This window comes from Miscanthus floridulus, chromosome 18, assembly GCF_019320115.1.
Source record: "Miscanthus floridulus cultivar M001 chromosome 18, ASM1932011v1, whole genome shotgun sequence".
Taxonomy (NCBI): domain Eukaryota; kingdom Viridiplantae; phylum Streptophyta; class Magnoliopsida; order Poales; family Poaceae; genus Miscanthus; species Miscanthus floridulus.
Genome location: NC_089597.1, coordinates 107,889,300 through 107,911,483, shown reverse-complemented (window position 1 = coordinate 107,911,483; position 22,184 = coordinate 107,889,300).

Sequence of the window (22,184 nt, the reverse complement as noted above, 5' to 3'; positions counted from 1 at the left end):
AAATTATATTAAAATTTAGTATGGGTCCGAGCTGCCAGTTGACTGACTTACTCAGGGGATGTTGCCTTATTCACCGCCACCACAAGAGTACGGTCAGGGGCAAAGCCAGGGTTAATCATTGCCGGGGTCAGCACAAACCCATAGTGCTAACATTAAGGTTGCGATAATACAATACCATACATAATATCAACAAATGTAAAATAGCATTATAGCAAAATAATCCCAATCATCGATTGGAATTGTGGCTAGAAAGTATGATTTGTATTTGATGCGGTGCCATCTCTTCTTGCTCTTGAAATATCTCCATCATTTTTTAGTTATTATTGGGTGGGGGTAATTTTCTTTTCAAGAATCGTTCCAAATGTGCATCTTGATAGAATGTAGAATGAAAAAGCACGTTTCTTTGCTACAACACAAACATTAGAATCCTATATCTCTAAATTAAGATTTTAGAACTTTAGATTATATACCTGAAAGATAAAAGAAAACCCAATTACCCAAAGACCTTACAATTTAGACTTGATAAATCAATAAAGTGCAGACAAGAGACATCAATGTGATAAATCAAGAAAATAGATCATTATAGTTATCAATTGTAGAATCAAGTTATTTGATGTACCTCCTCTAGGTGCTTGAGAGTAAGGATCAGAGAGCATATCGCGGTATCACCGGCATCAACCGGGTGCTGACCCTGGCGAGTTGCAACCTGTCGATCGTCGCGGCCACCAGATGCAGGTGGATTTGAGATGGGAAAGGGTGAGTTACCATTGGAGACTCGGAGGCGACGTTTTGACTTTTGGGTTGATGCCTGTAGACTCGGACGTAGGGTTCATGAAGTGGTAAATAGGCCTTCAGGGTGGGCTTATTAGCCTGCACGTGCAAGCTCCTTGTATAATTGTTGCATGTGCGTGTAGACTTGGTCAATGGGCCGGACGGAGCTACCACGCTGGACTAGCAGGCTGCCGGGGTCACAGTTTTTTTACTAAGGTCTACGGTGGTGAAAATTTACTACATACAAGAAGCCGACTGGAAACTGTCGGTGTCGGCCGACCCCAATGGATGAACGTAGCTTCGCCACTGAGTACGGTTCATAATGGAGGCAAGGCATCTTTCTGGTGCTAGAGCTGGATCGACGTACATGCTCCAACAATGTTATGCTCACTTCTCTTTGGCCACAACAGACGAAAGAATTCAATTCTAGGGGGGGTTGTTGGATCGACGATATTGCCTATGACCTAACCCCGGAGGTATTGGGTGAATATTTTAGGGCCTGTTTGGAACGCAGGAATAAAAAACACGGGAATAGGAAAAAAACGCAGGAATAGAGTGAGTGTGTAGTGGTAAAACAGACAAAAGGAAAAACGCAGGAAATAACTAGAAGGGGTGTTTGGAACGCAGGAATCCATAACATAGGAAAAACACAGGAAGTAACATGTTAATTGCTTCTTCTCTATCTGTGCCTCGGGCATACACGAAAACCAGAGCTCACGGTGGATGCTTTATTTCCTCCGTTTTGTGAAGGTGAGCTTTCCTTTCCTTTGGAACACAGGGACTCATTCCTCCATTCCAAACAGCAATTCTCTAAACCTTTCCTCTGGATTCAAGTCCTCTACTTTTCCTTTGGTTTTCCTCCGTTCCAAATGGCCCCTCAAGCTTTGGAGAGCAATATAGGCGGTTCAGTTAGACTTGGATGACATAAGGAAAGACTATATAGTCTAGATCCTAGAGAGTACAGGAGAATACACAATCAGGTCAGCATACAACATCCAATTCGAAGGCCAAATTCTTTACAACTTCCCAAAACTAGTCTAGAAAGTGTGGGTGCCTCCAAAATGCATTTTTTCCTTTGGTTGCTCCTCTAGGACAGATTATGGAGCGGATGTGAATAACTATTTTTGTGCTCTGAGCGAAAGAAACCTAGAGACCACCTAGCACCTATTTTTTCAGTGCCCCTACCCCCGTAGGGTCTGGGTATTTGTCGCACGTTGGAGTGATTGTTTGACCTGAACCTGTCTCAGTGGAAGGAGGAAACTGACCTTGAAGCCTGGTTCTCCCTGGTGCATTGGGAAGCAGAGGAAGAACGCGATTATGTTCAGGGATTGCAGGAAAGCAGAGCATGTGCTCTGTTCTCGGAAATAAAATATATGTGCCACTATTGGTCACTAGCTGGAGGGAAGATCTTGTCACGACATGGGCCTTATGCTGAGCATTGTGTCTGGGCTACACTAGCTAATGGGCCCGTAAGCCGGCTTGTATGCCGCAGGGGTGTAACTATTGGGCCTGGCCCATTATCATGTTTTACTTTAGGTTAAGAACTCGATGTGTGGGCGGTTGGGCGGTCAGCGAATGAACTAAACGAAACTCCTATTCCTCTTCTTTCCGTTGCCTTCCTATTGCCGAGACGGCACCGCCGGGCTCGCTCGCCGCGCGTGTACGCCGGCGTCTCTATCCATTCTATCGGTATCATAACATTTGGTATCGGAGCCTACTCGATCCGTTGTCTTGCTTGGGTTCGTAAAATCCCATGGAGCTGATTCCTGTGGTTGAATCCAGTAGAGCTCGCGATTGATCTCGATCCAAATCCTTCCCCAATCTACCGTACCAACTTAATTTCGCATCCTGTCGACCTGTTTCTCCATCACGTAGGTCAGTTCACCACCACCGCCGCCGCCACCCCCACCACTACCTCCGCCGCCCAAGCGCTCACGGGCGCGCAAGCCAAAACCCCCAACCCTAACTTTCTACGAGGCCACCGCTGAAGAGAAATTGGATGCGCTCACGGGGCAAATGAAATACATGCCCTCCTCATGGAGACCTTCAATCGATGGTGTCCCGGGGTGGATCACTTCGCCACCGAGCTCAGCAAGGATGTCAAGGACCTTATGTAACGCGTTGAGGCGTTGGAAGCAAAAACCCATTCTGCTCCGTCTCCGGCCCCGATGCACGAGGAAGAGGGGTGGACCAAGGGCCACGGTGCTGCAACATCTCCACAGGGGTCTGATGTGGGAGCCTTGGTTTTCCAGCAACCCCTGGCCAATGGTCAATACACTAGTTCCACTCTCCACATCCCTCCCGAGACCGGTGATATGTCACACCACTATCATGCTCATCCACATCATACCTATCATTTGCCCAAAGTTAATTTCCCTAAGTTTGATGGTTCCCATCCTAAGGTGTGGAAGGAGAAGTGTGAAAAGTATTTCAACATGTATCATGTTCCAGTTCATCTGTGGACTGAATTTTCCAGCATACACTTTAAGGGTCTTGCTGCTTTATGGTTACAAACATATGAGGCTCAGCACCGTGTTGATAGTTGGGTAGAACTCTATGTTGCTGCAGAAAGTAAATTTGGCAAGGACCTTTACCACAAGTCTATGCATGAGTTACTCCACATTAGGCAAACTTTTGATGTGCAAGAATACTATGATAGGTTTCAGGTTGTCATGCAGCAAGTGCTTGTTCATAATAGTTCCCTGGATGATGTTTTCTTTATTAGCAAGTTCTTACACAAGCCTAGGACTGTTGATGTGGCGTTATCATTGGGACTATTACAGGCTGATGTTCTAGAGGATCAAGGCAAATCTTACAGCCGCTGGTTCAACATGGATTTCAACAAGTACCCAATGAAGCATGCTCCCAATCCTCAACCAGGTGTTCTTGGTACTCCTGCAATTGAAGATAACAAGCCCAAATGGGAAGAAAAGCTGGCCACATTACGGGCTCAGCGCCGTGCTCACGGTCTTTGTATGAAGTGTGGAGAAAAATGGGGCCGCAATCATAAGTGTCCAGAGAAGATCTCGTTGTAAGTATTGGAGGAATTCATGGAAATTCTGCTCGAAGATCCACCTTCAGATCACTCCTCTGATGTTTCTAGTGACGATGAGCAAGTGTTTGCATTATCTCAGTGTGCCGCTATGGGGGTCCAGGGCAAAAAGACTATCAAGATCAATGGGCTTGTCAACAATCAAGAAATTCTCATCCTCATTGATTCAAGGAGCTCAAGTACATTCATCAGTGAGAGCATTGCAGCTGCCTTGAAGTTACTATCAGTTCAGCCCCACCAATATAAGTGACGGTGGCCAATGGTGAAAAGCTATGAAGCAACAAACAGGTGCTCAATTTTACATGGTGGACCCAAGGACATACATTCTCCACTAATGCTCATGTCCTGCCAATGCCTTATTAGGATTTGGTCTTAGGTATGGACTGGTTAGAAAATTATAGCCCCATGTGGATATAGTAGAAAAGGAAATTGCTAAGGTTTTATTATTAGGGCAGAAGAATTAGCTTAAAGGGGGTCAAAGATACTTTATCCAGCTGTCCCAAAGTGAAAGTAAGGAAATTAAAAGGCCTTATCAAGAAAGGGGGTATTGCTCAGTTGATTCACATATGTCCGGTGATGCCACCTTCGACTCTAGACAACATTCCTGCACCAATATAGTAGTTAGTGGATAGTTAGGCTCATCTTTTCAAGGACCCAGACTCTTTGCCTCCATCCAGGGAGTTTGATCACTAGATCCCTCTGTTACCCGGTGTGAAGCCTGTCAATATCAAGCCTTACAGGTACTCACCGACACAGAAAGATGAGATCGAGCGTCCGATCAAAGAAATGCTCTCCAATGGCATCATTAGGCCAAGCCAAAGTCCTTTTGCATCCCTAGTGATCTTGGTCAAAAAGAAGGACAACAGTTAGCGCTTTTGTGTTGATTACCGACAACTCAACAACATCACTGTAAAAATCAAGTACCCATTACTGGTTGTCGATGAGCTTCTGGACAAGTTGAATGGAGCAGCTTGGTTCACCAAGTTAGACATGCGATCAGGCTATCATCAAATTTGGTTGGTTCCTAAAGATGAAGCAAAAACAGCCTTCCGTACTCACAGTGGGCATCGGGAATTCAGAGTAATGCCGTTTGGGCTCACAAATACCCTAGCTATCTTTCAAGCCTTGATGAACACTATCTATCGGTGTTTTGAGTAAACACCAACGAGTAAATTTGTAATATTACACCAATGCCTACATCTAGTTCGCTGCTACTGCTCGTGTTACTATCACTAAAAGTTCAGAGTAGGGGTTACAAACTAGCGAGAGAGGGATAGGTCCTAAGTCTATGGTGGAAAGAACGAATGGGTACTGAGAGCTTGGTCGCTGCTCAGCTATGTGTTTGAGGTTTGACACTAGTGCTCTTGGTTAGCTATGTGTTTGAGGTTTGACACTACCCCAGATCTGGACATCACTGCCGGTTCAAAAACCCACTTCACTGCTGGAGTTTGAACCGATAGTGGCATACCGATAGTGATGGGGGGTTGACATCACTGCCGGTCCTTAAAAACCGACACTGATCTATAGGAAATAGTTTCGGTTCCTAGCTCCACCCAGCAGTGTCCAGTTGAACAACACTACCGGTTTGTAGTGCCAACCGACAGTGACGGTTGCTTCAAGAGTTTCGGTTCTTGGCTCAAGCCAGCAGTGTTGAGCAAGCCTACACTGTCGGTTCATAGATCAAACCGGCAGTGTTGCAGTAAATATCAGTGTCGGTTCATGGATCAAACCGACAGTGTTGTCGTAACCATCAGTGTCGGTTCATGGTTCAAGCCGGCAGTGTTGAGCAAGCCAACACTGTCGGTTTGTTTCTAACCGGCAGTGATGGTTACGACAACACTGCTGGTTTGTTGCTAACCGGCGGTGCCCGTTCATATTTTATTGTTTTATAATTTATTTTAATTTATATTTTTTCGTGGAATCGGGTTTTGCTTTATATACGCTACGTAGACGACAGGTCCATTAATATTAAACATTACAAATGTCACGGTTATAGTTCAAATGTTCTTATCAAGATCTCGATAACTCAAAACAAAAAAGAAATGTTCTCGGACTTCATAAATTGTGCAATGCTTCTCGGACTTCTTACAATAATCTGGAGAGCCACTCTGGGCCATACTGGTCCTTGTACTTCACGGATTGTGCAATGGAAAATACTCCATCTTTTTCCAATACCTCGGCTAAGATGAATTTTGCTAGCTCCGATTGTAATGCGACGATCTCCATGTCTAGCAGCCTTTCGTGCTTATATTTCTTGCGCTGTCGTTCAAAAAAGATGATATCCTAAGAGGAATAGTAAATCATTTTGTTGAATTATTAACAGACATAAATAAAATGGGGATTATACACAACAACTTATCGGCTTCTTCCGATTTCCCGCCGATGTAGCGAAGCATTGCCCACATTACATAAAACCCGCATTCATTGTTTCCCGCCGACTGTGATAGGTACTTCCCCTCTATTTCGACAACCTTGAATGGGACCGGCGTCCTATCGATATGTCTTCTTTGGACACTGAGCAACATTAAAAGGAGAAACATTAGAAAGCGGTATGTGTGATTAAAAAATAATATGTTATTAGGATCGCTTACTAATTCAGCACTGCCACTAGTGCATCCAGATGATGAAATTGTTTTTTCTTTGAGTCCCACACCTCGAGCAGATTTTTGGCAAGATTAACACAAATGAAGACAAAATGGTTGCTGCAGTCATAGAATCCTAATTATCGAATGATCTTAACAAAAAAGAAGCATAAAATTAAAAGCTGAGAACACATACTCGCAGTTGTAGGCCAGAAGTATGTGGGTTTTCTTCTTCATTGTAAATTCGTTGAAAACAGCAATCAATCTCTGTTTCAGGTCTTCCACATCACATCCATAGATGCCTAGACATGTCCTCTCATTGACTCGCATGGGGTCCAAGAAGCCTATGTAATCCCATTTGCTTTTTAGAATGCAAAATTTTGCTATATACCTACATAAAATCATGGGAAGTGCTCAAAAGTTAACAATTTGTGTCTCGAGAGAGTAGTTAATTGTAAAATCGTGCATGTAAGGTACTTACATAGTCCACAGCATCAACATTTGAACATCGAGAGAGCGTTTTTGGTATAGCTGGAACAAGCACTCCCACTCGACATCGAACTTCTCTTCTTTAGGATAATGGAAAACATGTGGCAAACGAATAATAACCTCAAAACCAAAGTTGTCCATCTCTGTTGCCTGAGCCATGTAATATTCATGTAACTGGCGCATATATGTTGTCAGATTTTTATACTCATGATCGGGACCAAAAGATTGCCCCTTTCATACTTCATTGCCGGTGTTGTCGTTCCTTGTACATCATAATAGATGGTCACAGCCTCTTCCATGGTTAATCCTGGGTTGTCTTCGATGTACTTCTGTATGTTCCTTAAATCTTTATTGTGTATTTCTTCGTCTCTTGTTGTAGCGTATTTATTCTGTGTTTGCCTTTTGAATTCTAACTTCAACAAAAATGAAGTCAGTGAGACACAAAGATTGAAGAAACTAACACAATCTTCCTTCGAGATATGTGCTGTAAATTTTTCTTTCATCAAGGTGGTAACGCTGCCACTAAACGACTTTTTTCTTTTCTGTTGGTCCACTTTGGGAGCATTAGCGACCGAATCCAAGGACCTTTTCTGTGACTGTGAGGATGTCCTTGATCTTGTTTTGGGCTGAGGTAGAGGAGGAGGATGACAACGAGAATTCTATTTTCCCAGCGCTGATGAAGATGGAGGAGGAGGAGGAGGAGGAGTCTCTTTTCTTGGGGCTAATGAAGATGGAGTCGGATGAGGAGGAATAGAAGGAGACCTCTGTCTTCTCAGGGGTGATGGCTCCGGATGAGGAGGGGAGTGATCTCTGTTGAGAGATGGTGAGTGATCATCGCGGGTGGGCGAAGACTCGCAATCATCCTCATCATCAGAGGACAATTGATGGTCAAGCTTAATGAAGCACTTGCGCTAGGCCACTTGAGAGCCTTGTTTTGACCAAGTTTCGGCCTGTCTTCCGCTACGGGGTACTCAATGGGTATCTTGTTATACTTCTTATCAAGTATTATGTCAATGGTGACGCAAGCGTACCCCAGTGGAATTAGGTGACCATTAATTGTCCCGTCTCCCGTAGGCCAGGCCTGGCCAAGCGCCACCTTGTCCTTTGTCCATTCCTGACGAATGAACAACCTGACATTGATGGGTTCAGTGATGTCATCCATCGGATGAGGCACATTCGCCTCTTCTTCATCGAGCGGGGTCGATCCGCAGCTGCTACGACCCCTAAACTATGGGCTAAAGGTAGTAGGAGTAGGGTTTTGTGGTACTACAGACCCCTTGGACAGCAAACTTTGCTCGACTCGCGCTTCAACGATCGCCTCAATCCGTGCTTCCGATATGTCTTCCATCTCTTTTAGTCTCCTCAAATACTCTGCCTCCTGTTCCGCTCTACCCCTCGAGTGGCTCCGGTAAGTGTTATATTCTTGGGGGAATGCTAGTTTCCAAGGAACAACACCAGTTCCTCTAGTGCAACCAGGGTGCTCCTTGGTTTCGAGTGCTTGGGTGAGCACATCTTTCTCCCTATTAGAAGTGTGAGGCCAGACGGGGTCCATGGCTGCTCATTCTCACCGACCTAATTGACACCGTCACCGTTTGTCGGATCATGTGTCTCTCCCGTCCCAGCAATATCAGCCGCTTTTTGTTGCCGATCTGTTCTTCGGTGATGGGGTAATAGGCAATGATGAGTCATGGCTGTGACACGATCGTGGTTAGTTTTGGCCGTGGACAACTACTAATAGCATATGTTCATATATATATAATATGTTTAATGCAAAGTCTAATAATAAGTCCACATACAACAAAGTCAAATAATAGCATATGTTCACCTAGAACAAATTCATTGTTTGATTGACCACATACAACAAAGTCCACCTACTGTTCTATGAAACTAAGCCTACATCAACTTTCAAATAAGAAAAGCGATGACCATAGCCATAAATAAAAGCATGACATCTTTTCAAGACCAAGGAGCAATTCTCCTAATCTTCACATCTCTGGCGGGTGGCTTCTCTTCGATCTCCAGTGCCAGCGGATGGCCATGGTTTGCATTCATTGGACCATAGTAGGCTGGTTGCCCATGGTTTGCAAGGTAGGCCGGATGACTATAGTAGGCCCTCAAAGCTTCAGTTTCCGTGTTGTATTTTTTGTGCAAATTACTAGGGTAGTGATTGAATTGAGCATAGCAATCTTCCTAGGTTCGATAAATCTCAGGCATGTGACCAACATGCACTACATACCATGCCATAATTGCCTATACATTTAAGTAAATTAGGCATGTGGTAAGTGGTAATGGTAACTCACTGAACAAGAGTTATTATTCAAGTTATATGGCCAAACTAAATCTATTTAATGTTCTTTATCCTTGACATGATAAAAAATTACCTCAATAATTGGACTGTTTATTATTCGGAGATCAATGTGGTTTAGTAATCATACTTGCTGCTGTTGTCGAGCCAATTTTAAAAGTTGTTTTTAACTTTTTTTTTCTGGAACAAACATCTATAGATGCCTTTTTTTAAGCATGCTATACATTCCATCAAAATCAATTGACACTCTACCTATAGCGATTATACCTATACACATTTGACAAGAATCCATCATTGCTTAAGCAAGAGCAGAAATTCTTATCTAACTCTTACACAAACAGAACACTCCCTACCGTCACAAATAAGACGTCCACAGTCATTAACGTGTACCTTTGACTTCTAGTTTCCATTGCTTGCAATAATTACAACGTACAGAGATATCATAACATTATGCAACTACTATTCGAGACAGATATGATCATATCATTGTCACATATTCAATCTAACTATGTCAAGAGGTGTTGATGATCAATGTTTAAATACTTAGACTGCACACAGCGCAAAAGGTCACTTAGCTGTGACTCGAGGGAATAACTTGTTGCGACAACATGCAAATAACACCAATGGTTCTTAAACAGTTTAGGGCCATGATTACTAGGTCCTCAACAAATCAGTAGGTAGCATAATCTCTTCAGGAAAAAACTAACTGGTTTATGTAACAACATGTACATACAAGGATAACTAAACCAAGGAGTAACAGCATGTAACTCAATCGAATAGGAATCGGCTACTATTGGGAAGACAACAACCGTGGGGTATTTCATCAAACACTTAGCGGGCAGTGAGCCACACACTCACTGTAGGGGTGGGAAAGCAGCTGTACGCGCGCTCCTAAAGGCCTCGGCGGTGCTCTGGCATGGAGCGGTGCACGGGTGTCGGCGTCGAAGAAAAGGAGCGCAAGGCTAGGAACGGCGGCACGGGGGACGGTGGACGGGTGCTCCGGCGTGGGGCGGTGCATGGGTGTCAGCATCGAAGAAGAGGAGTGCGGGGCTAGGAACGGTGGCGCGGGGGGTGGTGAATGGGTGCTCTAGCGTGGGGCAGTGCACGGGCGTCGGCGTCGAAGAAGAGGAGCGCGGGGCTGGGAACGGTTGGCGCGGGGTTGAAATTTGGATAATTTCAACCCGCGCCGGGCTTTTATACCAGACCTCATTACTGCCGGTTCTAATTATAAACCGACAGTGATGTGGGTACATCACTGCCGGTTGTTAGTCTAAACCGATAGTGATGTAGAAATATCACTGCCGGTCCATTCTTTAAACCGGCAGTGATTGCCGTGTAGCAGTTACAGCATAAGTAAGTTATCTTTTCCACTTCTTTCGAATACCTCCTACTGGCTCAACGGTTAAGACCCCACAACTTACCCGTGTTCGAATCCTGGGCGGTCCAATTTTTTTGGTTTAATTTTATAATTTATTAAGCGGTCTAAAGATCAAAAATAAAATAAATAAATAAACCTTGGCTCACATCCTATACTAGCGCAACGGTTAACTCTCTGAACTTTGCAGCTCGAGACCCGAGCTCAAACCCGAGGGCTGGCATAATTTTTTTTTAATTTTTTATATATCACTACCGGTTTTCAAAATAAATCGACAATGATAACCATCACTGTCGGTTTCTTCTCATCACTGTCGGTTTTTTGAAACCGACAGTGATGTTTATATATATTAAAAAAATTCTTTTATATACTAAATAAATAGAAGTATATGTATTCCTACGTCGAAATGGCTTGAATTTTTTTTGGCAGGCTTGTACACCCAAATTAAGATCCCAGACGGGATCTTAGGTTTTTCTAATCATTTTTTTATTTATTATATTTTTCTGTGTGCTGAATGAGACAAAAGAGGGTGAATTTCATCTTGGACCCAATAGATTTTTTCATCCGCCTCCACAAAATTCTTATCCCTAGGGCACATTAGAGACTATGTAAAATTTTGGCACCATTCCAGATCTTTTCGTGGGTAGACTCAGTTCAACCTATAATTAATAGGTGTCGTCGCGTGGAAATTCAATTAAACCTCATAAAGTAGCAAACCATCTCCGAAAAATCCCAAACTTGGTGTTTCCTTCACACGTGGCACGTGCAAGCTTGAGAATAATTTTGAGACCAATACGACATCGGAATGCCTATGAACCACAGAAATCTTGATAACCTTTGTGCATAGTCATGGTTCGATGAAAAGGCAAATGTACCTCTGTGAAGCATGTATACTCCGCCTATGTCGAAATGGCTTGAAATTTTTTGGTAAGCATGTACACCCAAATTAAGACCCCACACAGGATCTGAGGTTTTTCTGATCATTTTTTATTTATTATATTTTTCTCTGTGCCAAATGAGACAAAAGAGGGTGAATTTTATCTTGGACCCAATAGATTGTTTCATCGACCTCCACAAAATTCTTATCCCTAGGGCACATTAGAGCCTGTGTAAAGGTTTGGCACCATTTCAGATCTTTTCATGGGTAGACTCAGTTCAACCTATAATTAATAGGTGTCATCGCGCGAAAATTCAATTAAACCTCAGAAAGTAGCAAACCATCTCCGAAAAATCCCAAACTTGGTGTTTCCTTCACACGTGGCACATGCAAGCCTGAGAATAATTTTGAGACTAATACGACACCGAAATGTATATTTCTAGTTGTCCAACAAATGTTACACGAATTACATGCATGACAATAATTAAACACACAAAGCCATACATATTAAAATTAGAACCCAATTAAACTACGACCTTAAAAACCTAGCTAAATAAACATTAATTACTATCAGAATCACTGTCGGGATTGATCGGGCCACGCACACTAACATGCCTCTATAGCCATATATGGTAATTGATGTCACATATTATGTATCCGCTTGTATCGATGAAGTCCAATGCCCGTATGAGTGCACTCTCCTGTGCCTCACAATACCGAAAGAATGGTCGGCCATAGATGTAACCTACTGAATGACCACTACCCCTGTTAGTAATCCTTATGTTGTACTGACGTCCTTCTATAGTGAGCTGGCCGATGTTTTCATTGCAGAAGTCCCAATCACACCCGAGTTGCTCCGTAGCTTGGTCTAGAACGGCCCACAAGCCACATACAGCATAGGTAAGGTCCTGTAGCGCAATCTGCATGTGGAGAAAAAGAAAAAAATTAGAGAATGTTATTACAATAATAAACAACAAATAACCATGACTCAGGTATAAGTGACCAGTTTACCACATCCGCGTGGTTGTAGCTCGCAAACCATTCGCTTGCTTGCGTTATGAGGATATCACCAGCATTCAAAGCAAGTGCCTTGAAGTGTGAGAAATCAGACACATCATAGCAAATACGTCGAAGTGCCTCTAAATAGATGCGCATGACACTTAATTGGGCGCTTATCACGTCCAGGGCTCTGTATTTCCCGTCCCGGGGATATGGTTCGATGATTTGAACCCCTCACAGGGATGAAAAAAACTGAGTTCACACGTCCATAGCCGACCACTTGCATTAGATGCCGATGTTCTCGATGATGTCCGAGATAAAGAACCAGCTAAGTGCTATTCGTAGCCAATCTATTAGGGATATAGTCTGCGACATATATGCATGCAACAATGATATTAAACTAATTACACTTATTTGTTAGCATCAAAAATAAAAGATATTGGAAAATATTTCATACAATAGCTAGAAAAGGGAACCATGGAATGGCCACATTAGGAGCGAATGGCTCATCGCCAGGGTGGAAACCTGGTTCTTGTGGTGGGAGAGGTCCGTTGTTCATACCGCCTGATCGATAAAATGCAAAAAAATATGAACATAAAATATATGCACAAAAAATCTTCTAAGTAAAATGTGGCAACATAATTAAATATAGATCGAATGCAAGAAATAAGAAAATATATAAATGTAGAATGCAAAGAAACATGAATATAAATATAGATCAAATGAATATAGATAGAATATTAGAGAAGACAACATATCAATACCATTGAAAAATGCAGGAGCCATGACCAAATCATGTAGAGAGAGAGTGGATGTCTTGAGAAGTGAGAGTGAAATGTGAGAAATGAGACTGAGAGAGTTCGTGGGTGGGTGGGATCGATGTATGTGGCCAGCAGTTTGTTTTATATAGGGGGGCATAGACATCATTGTCGGTTTTTAAATAGAACCGACAGTGAAGGTGGCCTCATGTGTGCACCATTTTGGAGGACTATGATGTATAACGATATCGGTGGTTTGTTATGAGAGGAAAATATTGTATCATGGCTGATAAGGCCTAGCTGAAACCAACATGCATGGAGAGGCTAGCTCCTGGCCGAGGGCCATTTTATAGGGCTAGCAGTCGTGGTACATTTTTATTTCTGAACTAAAGTTGTCGGGGTAGGTGGGAGTAGTGTTCCAACTGTTGTGGTCATGGGAGCACTATTGGCATGTGAGGAGCATCTACACATCACTGTCGGTTTTAGTTTAAAAACCGACAGTGAATTGGGTCTTCTGTGTCGGTTTGAGCAACCGACTGTGATAGAAGCTATCACTGTCGGTTTTAAAACCAAAACCGGCAGTGAAGGGCCTGCACCATCTTTAGTAAAAAAATATAAAAAACACTTATCGGTTTGGAGCCTGCCATCGCAGCCTTTTTGTAAAAAAATATAAAAAAGTTTGGCCCGCCTGAGATTCGAGCGCAGGTCGCGGGGTCGAGAGTGCGCGGCCTTAACCGCAGAGTTAGGATAGGGAGTTCGGTTAGAATGGTTTTATTTTTTTCTCTTTTATCCATTGTAGTGACTACTAAATAAAAAATGCAAAATACAAAAAAGTTTGGCCCGCCTGGGATTCGAGCGTGGGTCTCAGGTACAGAGTGGCGTGGCCTTAACCGCTGAGCTAGGATAAGGAGTTCGGCTATTTGCTTTTTCGTTATTATTTATTAATAGAATAATGCAGTTAGTTTATATTCTAAAATAACACAAAATTTATGTCTTGATTGTTAATTCTATAATAATTAATTAATGGTCTATAATTATCAAATAATAGTGTTGTGAACATCATCTTAATATTTGATTACATAGTCAATAATTAAATTGTAGAAATGCACACAAAATATAAATTAAATATTCAGTACGAATTACTGATACAACGTCTGCATAATGATTACATAGTTAACAATAATCTAACTATCTTTAGGTGCATCAACAATGAGGGCCTCATTATGATCAATTCATACGTAAGCAGGTTCGTCACCCTCTTGAAGGATAGGTAGGGGTACGTTCGCCCCTAATAGAGGCATTTCCTGATAGCCCCTATAGTCTTCTTCGTCTATCACTCCATCGACACCGACAATCTTCCTTTTCCCTTGTAGGACTACTTTTAGCCTTCCTTTTGTCTTGTTGTCCCTTGCATAGAAGACATGCATAACATCTCTTGCAAGGACAAAGGGGTCGTCTCTGTATGCGGTCTTAGTGAGATTAACGGTAGTGAACCCTTCGCTGTTTGTGTTGATTTCCTCGAGCCAGACCCACTGGCAGCGAAAAAGAGCTGCCTTCAACGGACCATGGGCTAGCTCCCATATCTCCTCTATGAAACCATAGTATGTCGCCTGCACGTTGCCATTTTCATCGTGAGCATCAAAACGAACACCACAATTTTGGTATGTGCTCTTTCCATCTTGTTTTTTTGTGTAAAATGTGAATCCATTGATCTCATACCCTTGGTACTTAAGGTATATACTCAAAGGTCCCTTGGCTAAGGCATCCAATTGATTACCCAACTTTATTCCAAGCAAGCGATGTCGCAACCAGCTGACAAATTCCTCCTTATGTTTTTTATCCAGCCAAGCCTGTGACCTGCTTGGATACAGAGTTTGCAGCGATTGCCTATGCTCATCAATGTATGGCATCACACCCTCGGCTTGCTGGAGAACATCAAACTATGCCTGTCTAAAAGAAACAGGGTCGTCTACTGTAACAGATTTCTCCCCGATCATTCCTTTGCCACGTAGTCTTCCCTCGTGACGAGATTCTAGAACTCCGACCCTTTTGATGTCTAGATAATATGTGTAGAACTCAATGGCCTCCTTCGTTGACCATCCTTCAACCATGCCCCCTTCTGGCCTGAATCTGTTCCTAACATACCTCCTGAAAACTTTCATCAATCTTTTAATAGGGAACATCTGATGTAGGTACATTGGGCCAAGGGCTCTAATTTGGTCAACAAGATGAATGAGCAGATGCAATGAGATATCAAAGTAAGTTGACGGGAAATGCATCTCAAGCCTAACGAGAGTTTTGGCTATGTCCCGCTGCAGCTGCTCTAGCGTGGACACATCAATGACCTTTTTTGAGATCGCGTTGAAGAACGAGCAAAGCTTTATGATTGGGGCGCAGACCTTTAGGGGGAGGATACCACGTAGGGGAACAGGGAGCAGCTGAGTCATAATGACATGACAGTCATGGGCCTTCATAGGACCATAGTTAAACTTGAGTTCTCTCATGTTCACTAGCCTCTTCGGGTTCACACAGTAGCCCATCGGGACTTTGAGTTCATTGAAGAAAGAAATAAGCGCATGTTTTTCTTCCTTCTTCAATGTCCATGATGCAACCAGAAGTTTGAACTGGCCATTCTCTAGCTCCACGGGATGCAGCTCCTTCCTGATTCCTAAGTGTTGCATGTCTAGGCGTGTGGCTAGTCTATCCTTCGATGTCCCCCCGGTGTCCGCCAAGGTGTTAAGAGTGTTAGCGCACACGTTTTTAGTGATGTGCATGGAATCAAGACAGTGGCGTACACTTAGAAATGGCCAGTAAGGTAGTTTCCAGAAAACCGATTTTTTCTTCCAAACGCTCCCATCAGGCGCTGCTACTACATTGTCCCCCTTCCCAAGGACAACCTCTAGTTTGTTGAGTTCTCGAAGTATCATAGGCCCGTCTCGATATTTTGGAGCTAAGCATTTCTCAATAGTACCGTTGAAATCTTTTCTGTTCCTATGGTAAGGGTGATCCTTAGGTAGGAACCTACGGTGTCCCATATAAACTATCTTTGAGTTAATTGGCAGATTTACCGCATCGGTATCGTCCAAGCACTCGACACATCTAGTATAGCCTTTTGACTTCTCTCCGGACAACGAACCTCGACCTGGCAGGTCAGTGATTGTAGCGATAAGTACTCCCTTGATCGTGACATGTTCCTTTTTGTACTCATCCCAAACATCCGGCACACCCTTTTCAAACATCTCCACTAGTTCATCGATCACTGGTTCTAAAAACACATCGATGTCATTCCCAGGTTGTCTTGGCCCTTGGATCAGTAGTGACATCTGGATGTATGACCGCTTCATACAGACTCAAGGTGAAAGGTTGTATATACAGAGCGTCACTGGCCAGGTGCTATGATTGCTTCTAACCTGGTCGAAAGGATTCATCCCATCTGTGCTCAAAGCAAACCAAAGGTGCCTTACCTCTCCACCGGTGTCTTTATAGAACATAGTATTGACAGTCCTCCAGTCATGCCCATAGGTGGGGTGCCTCATCATTGTATCTTTCTTACGCTCTTCGCCATGCCAGCGCAACAGCTTGGCTGACTTTGCACTTGCAAACAGCCTATGCACCCGGGGAGCTATAGGGAAATACCAAACGACCTTTATGGGACCTCCTCTGGTCTTGGTACCCTCATCTGACGGCCCTTCCTTGTACTGTGGAGCTTCACACTTGGGGCACTTGTCCAAGTCTTTGTATTTTTCTCCACATTACAATATGCAATCATTGGAACACGTGTGGATTTTTTTAGCCTCGAGGCCGATGGGGTAGATCATTTGCTTGGCCAAGTATGTCTTTTATGGCAACTCGTTTTTTTCTAGGAGCATTTTTCTTATTATACCTAACAACTGATCGAAGCCTTTATCGCTCAATCCATTTGTCGATTTGAACTCTAACAGCATGATGTCGGCTTCCAGTTTGTTCATTGGACAATTCCTATACAATGGTGTGTTTGTCATCTTGTCTCATTTTCTCTAGCTTTCTGAGCTGTCTTTCACTAAGACATCTGGTCTCTACATTACGTAGCAGCTAAGAAATACCATTGTTATCCTCGGTGTCGTCAGCTAGCGTGTTCCTAAACACATTATTAATTGTGGCCATAGGTTCTGTGTTGACACCGGGTTCCTCATCAGCATCGTGGATGGCTACGTCAGGCATGTCCACATCATCATCGTTTCCCTACAGAACATTCACACCAACCTCGTCATGCATAGTCCATATCATATAGTTTGGCATGAACCCCCTGGTAATCAAGTGCGATCATATAGACTCAATTTGACGAAAGATTCTATGATTCTTGCAATCTTTGCATGGGCAGAAGACAGGGTTCGCATTCCCAGCATGAGCTTTGGCATCGGTGATAAACTGGCTGACGCCATGCATGTACCGCTTGTCTGTTCGGGACAGATGCATCCACTCTCGATCCATCTCTGCACAAAAAAATACTGAGACAGTAATTACAAAGAATTAATAAGAAATCGAGCTTCATGAACAACAATTGTAGCTCGAAAGTACCATTTTTGGAAAACATTATTGTACACTAATTATTGAAAAATTGAAATTGGTAGCCCCGGCCCTGTAAATTGAAAATCGTAGTAAAAACAATTATTGCACAATATTGAAGAACAACTATTCTACTCTACTTCTAAGAACCAATTATAGCATCACATACTAACAATGATGATCTTGACCACCATGGAATAATTACCTAGGAATTTAAATGTGTTCATAGACACCAACCTTTTGGATGATGGATTCACCACAATTTGAGCCTTGCACAAATGTTCAATTGGAAAAGTGCTATCTAGAATGGAGAAAGAACTAGAATGAGAATCAAGCAATGTAGCCATCAAAACAAAGCTAATTAAGCAACAAAATCAAAGGAGTGGATGTTTGTTACTAACCTTAAAGCAAAAAGATCAACCCATTCTTCAAAATCCAAGCACTAGCTTCATGGTGAAGAGCAGCCGCAACAATGGAGGGAAGGGTCCAAACGCGCGCCTCTGTTCTCGGGATGGAAGAGAGGAGGAAGGAGAGGACGGCTGCAGCCTTTTTGTGTTGTAGGCTTATCTCCGTCGGTTCTTGGCTAGAACCGTCAGTGATAGTGCCCAATCACTGTTGGCTCTTGGCTTAAACCGGTAGTGATGAGTGCCCGCCATAACACTGTCGGTTCAAGCCAAAAACCGGCAGTGATGTGGTCCTTCACTGCCGGTTTTAGCCCAGCACCAATCATTTTTTTATTTTCAAGCTCATAACCGGAAGTGAAGGTACATCACTGTCGGTTCTCACAAAGCCGGCAGTGATATGCAAATTTAGCATAGTGTGTTGACGGTGAGGATTTCTTTCTGAAGGGAATTAACCGATTGAGTAGTTTGTCGAGCCTTCAATAAAGTTTTTATAGCTGGCTCAACCATTCCACTCCTTTGGAAGAGAGGGTTCGGGGGAGAAATCTTTTAACTGAGCTATTTTGGATAATTTTATCTGAAAATACAAATTTGAAAAAATGACAATTTTTTCAATCCACTTCGCCCTTCTACTACAACAGGAGGGCAGGGCAACGACGGGGAAGGAGAGCACAACGATGAGGAAGAAAACAAGGGATGCCAACACGGTGCGTAAGCAACGGGGGAGAGAGAGAGAGGATGTGGAGAAGGAGGGCGCAAGAACAAAGATGGATCTGACCTATGAACCTCACGCGTGATGGATCGATGTCAATACAAGATTAGCATAACATGTCAGTATAGAGAGCAGTTGAGGATAAGATGTCAGTATGGAGAGCGGTTTAGGATGTGTTTGGAATAAGATGATACATTGGAACTCTGTTTTGGGACCGCGAAAATGATATTTTTTGAGTTTAGACCTAGCTAGATGACGCTTAGAATCAAGTTCAGAGACATAAAAATAGCATGTTCTGAGTCCCTAGGAGATCGAGACCGAGATGACACTCATAGTTCAGGAGCGCTCCTGCCTTTCCCACTCTAAGAATTGATTAACCCCCCGGCGGTAAAAGTTACTAAATCTGACAGTCCCCCGGACCACACATTTTATTACACGTAGATACCCTACTAATTGGACGAGATCGTGCGCCAAGATCTTCTGCGAGTCTCTGTGAGAGTAGGTCGGGTACGAACCTGTGCCTATAGCACCTAGCGAGATCGATCAGATGCAGCGCTGCGGCCAATCACAGCGAGTACTGCCATTACGTTACGTTACGCCTCATCATTAGCCCCAGGAATATTTCGTTTTTTTGGACCCATATGATGCATATGGACCCCGGTGCCTGCAGCAGGTGCTTCTGCGTAGTACATACTGATACACATACGTACAGCAGTGTGCCGTACATACGGCGCAGTACCTCGATTTTGCAGATGTGCTAATAATCGTGCATTATCACGTGCAAATCACTCTGGAGATCTTGAGTACTCGTGGTAATAGCGCACGTACGTTTTCTCGATCCGACGCGTAATGATCGAAAGTTCTAAACCAAATCAAGCTGCTGTGCTCGCCGCATGCAAAGTATGCCGCGATCAATGCGCACTCCTAATTGCCCGGTTGATACGTAGTACTGATTATGTAATATTACCAGCATTATTGGAGGAACAGTTGATTTTGTAGTATTTCTCGTACTTGTGAACTTCTGTAAGTATGCACATGCTCTATATGGATCTGTAAAAAAAAAATGGTGCTAATTGCAATAGTAGATAGTGAAAGAAAACAAAGCGATGGTTGATTGACGACACTGGCACAAGGCCACAAGCTAATTAAAATACGGTCTTGAAACATATCATTATTCAAAATATAAATTTTGCAAAGGCAATGACAAACTAAATTAAAATTTAGTATGGGTCCGAGCTGCCAGTTGACTGATTTGACTCAGGGGATGTTGCCTTATTCACCGCCACCACAAGAGTACGGTCAGGGGCAAAGCCAGGATTAATCGTTGCCGGGGTCAGCACAAACCCATAGTGTTAACATTAAGGTTGCGATAATACAATACCATACATAATATCAACAAATGTAAAATAGCATTATAGCAAAATAATCCCAATCATCGATTGGAATTGTGGCTAGAAAGTATGATTTGTATTTGATGCGGTGCCATCTCTTCTTGCTCTTGAAATATCTCCATCATTTTTAGTTATTATTGGGTGGGGGTAATTTTCTTTTCAAGAATTGTTCCAAATGTGCATCTTGATAGAATGTATAATGAAAAGGCACGTTCCTTTGCTACAACACAAATAATAGAATCCTATATCTCTGAATTAAGATTTTAGAACTTTAGATTATATACCTGAAAGATAAAAGAAAACCCAATTACCCAAAAATCTTACAATTTAGACTTGATAAATCAATAAAGTGCAGACAAGAGACATCAATGTGATAAATCAAGAAAATAGATCATTATAGTTATCAATTGTAGAATCAAGTTATTTGATGTACCTCCTCCAGGTGCTTGAGAGTAAGGATCAGAGAGCATATCGCGGTATCACTGGCATCAACCGGGTGCTGACCCTGGCGAGTCGCGACCTGTCGATCGTCGCGGCCACCAGATGTAGGTGGATTTGAGATGGGAAAGGGTGAGTTACCATCGGAGACTCGGAGGCGACGTTTTGACTTTTGGGTTGATGCCTGTAGACTCGGATGTAGGGTTCATGAAGTGGTAAATAGGCCTTCAGTGTGGACTTATTAGCCTGCACGTGCAAGCTCCTTGTATAATTGTTGCATGTGCGTGTAGACTTGGTCAATGGGCCGGACGGAGCTACCACGCTGGACTAGCAGGCTGCCGGGGTCGTAGTTTTTTTTACTAGGGTCTACGGTGGTGAAAATTTACTACATACAAGAAGCTGGCTGGAAACCGTCGGTGTCGGCCGACCCCAATGGATGAACGTAGCTTCGCCACTGAGTACGGTTCATAATGGACGCAAGGCATCTTTCTGGTGCTCGAGCTGGATCGACGTACATGCTCCAACAATGTTATGCTCACTTCTCTTTGGCCACAGCAGATGAAAGAATTCAATTCTAGGGGGGGGGGGTTGTTGGATCGGCGATATTGCCTATGACCTAACCCCGGAGGTATTGGGTGAATATTTCAGGGCCTGTTTGGAACGCAGGAATCAAAAACTCGAGAATAGGAAAAAAACACAGGAATAGAGTGAGTGTGTAGTGGTAAAACAGAGGAAAGGAAAAATGCGGGAAATAACTAGAAGGGGTGTTTGAAACGCAGGAATCCATAACACAGGAAAAGCGCAGGAAGTAACATGTTAATTGCTTCTTCTCTGTCTGTGCCTCGGGCATACACGAAAACCAGAGCTCACGGTGGATGTTTTATTTCCTCCGTTTTGTGAAGGAGAGCTTTCCTTTCCTTTGGAACACAGGGACTCATTCCTCCATTCCAAACAGCAATTCTCTAAACCTTTCCTCTGGATTCAATTCCTCTACTTTTCCTTTGGTTTTCCTCCGTTCCAAACGGCCCCTCAAGCTTTGGAGAGCAATATAGGCGGTTCAGTTAGACTTGGATGACATAAGGAAAGACTATATAGTCTAGATCCTAGAGAGTACAGGAGAATACACAATCAGGTCAGCATACAACATCCAATTCGAAGGCCAAATTCTTTACAACTTCCCAAAACTAGTACGGAAAGTGTGGGTGCCTCCAAAATGCTTTTTTTTTTCCTTTGGTTGCTCCTCTAGGACAGATTATGGAGCGAATGAGAATAACTATTTTTGTGCTCTAACTATTTTTGTGCTCTGAGCGAAAGAAACCTAGAGACCACCTAGCACCTATTTTTTTAGTGCCCCTACTCCCGTAGGGTCTGGGTATTTGTCGCACATTGGAGTGATTGTTAGACCTGAACCTGTCTCAGTGGAAGGAGGAAACTGACCTTGAAGCCTGGTTCTCCCAGGTGCATTGGGAAGCAGAGGAAGAACACGATT